Source organism: Parus major, chromosome 20 (genome assembly GCF_001522545.3).
Source record: "Parus major isolate Abel chromosome 20, Parus_major1.1, whole genome shotgun sequence".
Lineage (NCBI taxonomy): Eukaryota > Metazoa > Chordata > Aves > Passeriformes > Paridae > Parus > Parus major.
In genome coordinates, this window is record NC_031788.1 from 13,202,018 (window position 1) to 13,209,973 (window position 7,956).

At 47.4% G+C, this 7,956-nt stretch overlaps 1 long non-coding RNA gene across 1 annotated transcript in view; it reads left to right on the top strand.

The window, feature by feature from the left end:
- The window catches only part of LOC107213210, a 27,544-nt gene that overhangs the window by 14,062 nt on the left and 5,526 nt on the right, over positions 1–7,956 (top strand). Inside the window, exon 4 of the long non-coding RNA XR_004500023.1 lies at positions 3,541–3,606. This is a non-coding gene — a long non-coding RNA (uncharacterized LOC107213210). The remainder of the gene's footprint in view (positions 1–3,540; positions 3,607–7,956) is intronic.

A 7,956-nucleotide genomic window follows, 5' to 3' on the forward strand; every position in this document is an offset into this window, starting at 1 on the left:
TGGGATGTGCCAGGAATTCTCCTTGTTCCCAGGATCCTGCCAGGAGCACTCCTCACTCCCAGGATCCTGCCTTGTAGAAAAAATGCTTTAAACTTTTCTGAAAGTTAAGGAAGTTTCTGCTCCATTTGAGGTAAAATTGCACTCAGGGTGTTACTTCATCTGAACCACCTCTTCCCCATAGATTTATTAATTGTCATTTTCATTGATTCTTTCTCCTCTTCTCCACCAAGTAATGTGGAAATCTGCAAAGGCTGAATTGAGGGTTTGGGCTCAGTTTCAGTTGTTTAGACATTTTTATTTATTTTCTCAGCATTTTTGATCTGAAGCAAAGGTTGCTTTGCCCCCTGAATAGGCACCATCACTCTGATTTTATTATCACTGCTCAAAAATGCTTCCTGAAGATCCCCTGCTTTTTCCTCAGTGCAGTTCAGAAAGCAAAATTACTGTTCCAAAAGACTTGTACCAAGCTGGAAAGCTCTGATTTAAAAGGATCCTCGCTCACCTGCCTGTGCAGGAGTTTCAGTGCTGCCCATGGGAAGGGATCAGGATTTTCTGGTTCTGCTTCACAGGAACTCCATGTCTGGGCTCTGACCTCTGCAAAGGTCAGAAACACATCCCCAAACATTGATTTTTTCCTGTTATTCCCAATTATTCCCCTCTGTGCTGGCCAGTGTGAGGATGGGGAGGGGATTTGCAGCTAAGCCAGCACTGAGGTCCCCTGGATCCATTAGCACCCCTCACCCTGCTGAGAGGGGAATAACAGCACCACATTTCTGCTTGACCTGCCACCAAAACCAGCAACAAACCTTTTTATTTCCTTTTCCTTTCTATTTCCTGAGGTGGCCACTTGACAGTGGCTCCTTTGGCCAGGAGCAGCAGAGCTGGGGTGAGGGGCTGGGGCCTCTCCCCCAGCCACAGCAGCTTCAGAGAATGCACTGAGAAATACTCCAGAAATTGGGATTTCTACTTCAGTTCTCTATTTGCTCTGTCAGGAGGACCTACAAAAGATGAATTTTAACAAGAAACCAACCTCATGGAGGCATTTGAACTCCCATCCCCAGTGCTGGGGAGTCACTCACCTTCCACTGGTTCTGTGGCTTTGCTATGGACTAGAAATTCTCCTTGAGGCTCAGAAAATCCTCCTGGCAAACACTTATGCCTTTCCACACAAGAAATTGGTTTAAATACTGAATATTTTCCAGTGAAAACTTGTTCAGGCAAGAAAATACCCTGATATCTCTATTAATTGACCTAATCCTGCCCTGCCAGTGATACCTGAGCACAGTTTAGGCAGTGCCTGCTCAGCTCATTGAGAGGAAAAAATGTCCCCAGAGGAGCTTTGGTTGTGACCATTGTCCCTCTGAGTGACCCCTCCCCAACTTTGGCTTCTCTGTTTATTTTTAAATACTTCCCCCTCTGCCATTGCTCTGTTTTCATCCTCTCTGAAACCTGGCCAGGAGGGGACACAGCAATGTGGGATTTGTTGCTGGGGTGATTTTAAGGGGCAGTTCTCCCTGGCTGCACACAGGGAACTCTGCCTTGGGTTTCCCAGAGCAGCTGTTCCCTGATCCCTGCAGTGCCCAGGGCCAGCTGGAGGGGCTGGGAGCTCCTGGGACAGGGGGAGCTGTCCCTGCCCATGGAATGAGATGAGGTTCAAGGTCCCTCCCAACCCAAACCATCCTGGGATGTTATGGTTCTGTAGCTGAATTTCTGAGGCATCCCACCCCTGGCCCACGATGTCAGGTGTGGGATAAATTGGGTACTCTGGGGTGGAGTCCAACACTGGCAAATTTTCTTCATTGCAGTTGTCAGCTGCATTATTCACAACAGCTTAATCCTGTCTGGCTCCTTGCACACAAATGTAACATGCTGATAATATCCATTCCCTTTCTTCTGTACCTTTGTCTCTCTCCATTATCATAATTCTGTCTTCCAGCTTTTTCCTCTGCTGAGCTTTCAGAGACCTCCCTAATCAACATTTGACACAGAGGGAAGATGGGTGGCACCAGGGTGGGTAAAAGGCTGTGCTGCAATTTGAGGGGCTCTGCAATCATCTCCAGGAGTGACAGCACAACCCAAGCAGCAGCTCCAGCTCACTCACTCTGGGGAAAAACTATTTGATTTTAGCTATAAATGTATTTATATTTATGTGCATATGCTTGTACACGTCAAATATTAATTTCTTTTATTCTAATTTCCTCTCATTTCCATCTGTCCCTGCACCTCATCATTCTGGGCTGGGCTGGCTCTGAACAGGCTTTGCCTTTCAGGTGGCACAGGGCACCATTCAGGGGAAGAGCTGTCCCCAAAAGGGACAGATCTGTTCCCCCCCAGGCTGGGGCTGCACCCTGTGCCAGCCATGCTCTGCTGGAGCCCTGGGGCTAGCACAGGCAGGAGCTGGAGCTGCTGCAGAGGGTCCAGAGGAGGCTCCAGGAGGAGCAGAGGGATGGAGCAGCTCTGCTGGGAGAGCTGGGATTGCTCACCTGGACAGGAGAAGCTTTGGGGTGAGCTCAGGGTGGCCTGGAGGAGCTGCAGGAAAGTGGAGAGAGACAATTCCCAAGGGATGGAGGAGCAGGACCAGGGGAACGGCTTCAAACCAACAGAGAGGAGGTTTAGAACAGAGATAAGGAGGGAAACCTTTCCTGGGAGGGAGGAGAGGCCCTGGCAGAGCTGGGGCTGCCCCTGGATCCCTGGCAGTGCCCAAGGCCAGGCTGGACACTGGGGCTGGCAGCAGCAGGGACAGGGGGAGCTGTCCCTGCCAGGTTTGGCTGGGATGAGGTGATTTCTGGGTCCCTTCCAACCCAATCCATGATCCCATTCCAGGAGCAGGGGATGAATCCCATGGGATGTACCCACAGCCCCCAAAGGCTCCAGGCTGTGCTCCCACCAGGAAAGGTCCTGCCAGGTGCAGGTAAAGGCAGAGCAGGAGCACACCCTGAGCAGGCAGGATCCAAGCCCAGACATTGAACGTGAGCCAGAGCACCTCCCACCTCCAGCCCCTGCAATTTGTAATCCCATAACAAACGTCCCCATTACTTTTGATGTGTGTGAGATCCCTCCTGTCCCTGGCAGGGGAAGGATCACCCTGGCTCCTGCAGGCTCTGCTGGAGGGCAGCAGGTTAATTCCGTGCTACATGTGTGGATAAAAGGGAGGAGAAGAGGAAAGAGCAGGTCAGGCAGTGGCAAAGGTGGAGAAGCTCTGCTTTAAACACTTCATGGGGATTGTAAAACTTCTAAACAATTTAATAGATTAACTTCCCCTTTCAGTGGCATCAGTAAAACTGAATTATCATCCTCACTTTTAACTGATGCCCAGGCCCAATAGTCATCCATCAGGGATCATTTACTGATAAAGCAATCAATCCTGCCACGGTGCAGAGGGGACAAACTGCTCCAGATACCATCACCAAATATCCTTTCCACCCCAAAGCTTCCTGTGAGGCTTTGTCAATGAAAGAGCATTTGTCTCCCGTTATCTGCTGCAGGAGATGTGCAATGCAAAGGAAGGAAGTGAAAGCTGAATTTGATGTTTTTCTGCAGGTGGAGGGAACACCCACAGCCCCCAGGAGGATCTGCCCCGTGCCAGGGACTGGCTCAGCACCTCAGGTACCACACTGACAGAAACACAGCAAACAGGAAGGATTTGAGGGAAGGATGAGAGAGAAAGTGGGGGGGAAAAAGTGTTTCTGTCATCCTTGTTTTAGCACATCTCCCATGACTTGAGCCAGAATCTCTGAAATCCTGCTCATCTTCTCAGAGATGCAAAATTGGGTTCTGTTTTTGACTCCTCACTGGTAACAGGTTTGGGTTGGATGTCTGCCTTTCTGATCTATTAAAATTTGGTTTTATTTATTTTTATATGTATCAAAAAGCTCAAAAAGAACCGGGAAAAATGATGAAACTTTCTGAAATTCTTTTAATCAGCAATTGGATTTTGTTAAGGTCTGTCTTAACAAGCACAACTATAATTTAAATAACTTCCAAAATATTCCTTTTACTACAAATATCCCCACTTGTCCATTTCCACTACAAAACAGGGATATTTTTAGTAATAGGAAATCATGTTTGAAATAAACATAAAATAACTTATTTGCTAAAATAAGGATGATTTTAAAATTACTGATTTTCCTGCTCATTGTAGTTTTGACCATGAGGTGAAAAATTAGAGCAAGTTTATTTCTCAGCCAGATGTGAACTGTGCTAACACCAAACTCCTTGGATAATTGTGGATGATAATGTGGCCACTGGAGCAAAAAGAAACCTCTCCCTCCAGCTGCCGAGGAGTGGGATTTTCATCAACAAACAGGTTCAGGGTAAATTAAGAGGTTCAGTGTAGCACAGTTCTTCAAAGGCTTTCTAGTTGTTCAACTCCAATTAAAAGTCAATTGAATTGGACACTTAATTCCCATTTGTGTCTATGAAAATCTCTCCTCTGTAATGTCCTGGGATAAACTCTGAAAGAGCTGAAAAAGCAGGGGCACAAAAATGGATAAAAATGCAATGAAAGGATTTATTTTGGGGAGTATTGTGGTATTTACAATATTTAACAAAGGGTATCTCCACAAAAGCACACACTCTGCCAGATAATAACTAATTAAGGTTGTAATATTTGTATTTGTGTGTGTGACCCATCAGCCAAGAGGTTTTTATGGCCAGGTTTTCTGTTGTGAGCCAAAGGCAGCACAGCCCTGCTGGTGACACCAAACTGAGCAGCTTTTTAAGGGAATTACCAGGGGCAGTGACTGTAGTGGAGCTCAGAAGTGATGACAATAGAAAACTCTTCAGGGAAGACAGCCTGACTCTGCAGAAAGCTCCTGACATATGTAGGACAGCAGGAGCAGCCCAGGAGCAAACACAAACCCTGCCTGAAGATGGTGAGGTGCAAGGCAGCGGGAGGAAGGGCAGGGGATGGAAATGCCAAGCTGAGAGCCAGGCAGGGCTGTGTTTCTGCAGGGAAAAGCAGCAGAGCCACAGCTACGGGAGCCCCTGGCAGAGCCAGACCCTGGCATCAGCCTCAAACACCTCCCAGTTTTCCTGTGGTTGGAGTGAGCAGGACAAACTCACCTGGTCTGGGACTTTATTCCTGGAGTGGGAGGGATTCTCACCCCCTGGGAACCCATCAGGACCAACAATTATTAACAGAGTGAGACTCACAGGCAGATTTTCCGAGCAGCTGAAGGCAGGATCTGTGTTCATTGCTCACACCAGACCCGTGTGTCTGTTTGCTTCTGTTTAATTCCCTGGGGAAGAGGCAGCTTTTTCCAGGTGCCCCACAGATCCCACCCTGCTGGGACAGCCCTGCCGAGCTCTTCTGGGAATGTGACTGCAGGGGTGAGTGCTGAGAGCCTGGAAAATGCAGCTCAGGCAGAGCTGGCAGCGGAACCTGAGACATCTCTGGAAATGCACTCGCAGCCTTGGGAATAACGACCCATTTGCATACACAAAAGCTGACTTTTGGCACCAAAAACGTCTTCTTATAACTTTCCCTTGAAAATCTGATCCAGACTGTCTAGACAAGGCAAAAGGCTCATTTGTGCTTAATATTTTATAATTTATTATTTTGTCTTCTATTGGGATTAATTTGGGAAGGGCTCCCAGCAAAGCTGCAGTGCTGGGAGATGTGATTTCTGTGATTTCACAGGGCACTCACAATCCCCCTGCTCTGCTCACACAGACCCTTGAAGTTTGCTCTGAAGGTCACACACATACCCCAACCTCATAAATCTAATTCTACCTACTGGCATGCACTTCAGACATCCCCAGTCCATCCAAACACACACATTTGCTTTTTATTTCCTCCTACAGCTTTTTTTTTTGTTTTTCAATAGGAGAGTTGTAAATGTTTCAGCAGGTGAATGTTGTAGAGCTAAAAGAAATTTAAATGTGCCTTGTGTTTGCTAAGCAAGGATACCTGGCAAGACTCTGGGTCTGTCTCTCCTTACTCAAAATACAGCTTTCACAAATATGACATCTAAAAATTAAATGTTTGTTCTGAAAGTAATAGCCAAGATCATGGAATGTTTATGTGATCATTAATATTTGAATTTGGAATAATATATATATATATATATATATCCACCAAAGGATGCAATGTGGGGTTTATAGTAAAGTGGCTTTATTTCCCCCACAACAAGTGCAGGAGCAGCTTTATTTGCACAGCTCACTTGCAGGGATGCAATATCAGATTGCAGCCTCAATTCTCTTTGTCTCCTGGCAATATCCATGTGGGGCTCTCTCCCTTTGCACACACCTGCTCCAGATCCAGAGCAGCCTCTTTCAGAAGCTGGGTTTGAAACCTCCTTGAATCCATTCAATTCCATTTGCTCCTCACTGTATCTCCTCCTCGCCACCAGTTTTTCCCAGGGAAACAAGAGCCCTGTCCCAGCAGCCGTCAGGGAAGGTTCAGCTGTGCCTGGCAGGAGCAGAGGAGGGCAGCAGCTTCTGCTCAGTGCCAGGATGAATGGCCAGGAACCCAAACACAGCCAGCTCCAGCTCAGCATGCAGGAAAACTTCCCAGGGAGGGGCTGGGTCCTCCCTCCCTGGAGATCTCCCAGTCCCACCTGCTCCAGGTGAGCCTGCCTGGCCAGGGGCTGCACGGAGCATCTCCAGAGCTCCTGCCAAATTCAGGGATTCTGGATGGGTTCTGTGATCCTGTGTGCAAGGCACTGTCCAAACCGTGCTCTGCCTGCCAGTTCCTCCCCCTGCAGAGCAAATGTGAGCCCGTTCTCCTCACAGCCTGCCCTTGAATTCTGCATTTCAAAGCGTGGGCTGGCCACGGAGCAGTTTCACTGATTTTCAGCTCAGGATCTGGGGGCTGGCACAGCCAGAGCAAACACAAACATTCCTTAAATATTTCACTGGACGCTCACTGACACCGGTAGAGGATGTGATTTGTGCCCAGCAAGGTGCTGATGGCTTTTTGGGAGGTTCCCTGCAGGAGGACAGCTCCAAGAGGGGGACACAGAGCTCACTGGAGCACAGCCCACATTTCTGGCTCTCACTGCGCTTTCTGCAGCTCCCAGGTGCAGAAGAACTGAGCAGGTTTTTCAACACAACTGCAAAACTTCAATCCTAGGGAAGGGGTTTAATGTGAAAAGCACCTGAGAAAGATGATGTGAAGCAAAACAAATCCACAAAAATGCGCAGAGACAGTTCTTCTTTAATTGCAACTGATTGGTAAAGGATTTCCTACACTTAACCCTGCAGTTAAAGGAAGATTCACAACCTCGAGTGCATTCTTCCATTAGAAAACTTAGGTGTATTTCCAAAGCTGCATTTTGAGCCTTAGAAAATACATTTGAAATACTGGCTACCATAAATCACCTTCTTACTGTTCTCAGTAAAAGTGCACAAGCTGAGGATGAGGACCCTGTTCCTGAATTATTTGTGTAAGTGCTCGTTAGCAGAGATGTGGGAGGGATTCCGTGCTTGGACAATTAATGGGTATTTCTGACTGATGAAGAACATTTAAATCAGTTGAGCCTGCAGCTGAAATCTTTTGCTCAGATTTTAAAGGGAGCCAGAGTGCTTGGCATCTTCCTCCCCAGCACAATCCCATCGAGCCAAGCAGACTGTGGCCAGACACAGCGTCTGCAGCTCTGACTGGGAGCTTCCATCAGGGATTTAGACATCTCCCTGATCTAAACTCCACTCGTAAATAATTGCAGGTGAAATATGCACCCTTAATTATTGTTTTGCTCACGCACCAAAAAAAAAACCTGCTGGCATTTGATCCTTCCTTTTCTCTTGTTTTTATTATACAGCAGAGCCATGAGAAACAGACCCTCACACTGTGCACTGAGACATTTTACCCTTTAAACCTCCAAAGAAACATCAGGGCCAAGCAAACGCCCTAATTACTGTGTCTGCACTCGTGTGTCCAGGTCAGTGTGCAGCTCCTGCAGAAAGGGAACAGCAGCTTTGGGAAATCATCTCTTTGAACACAGAGATGTTCAG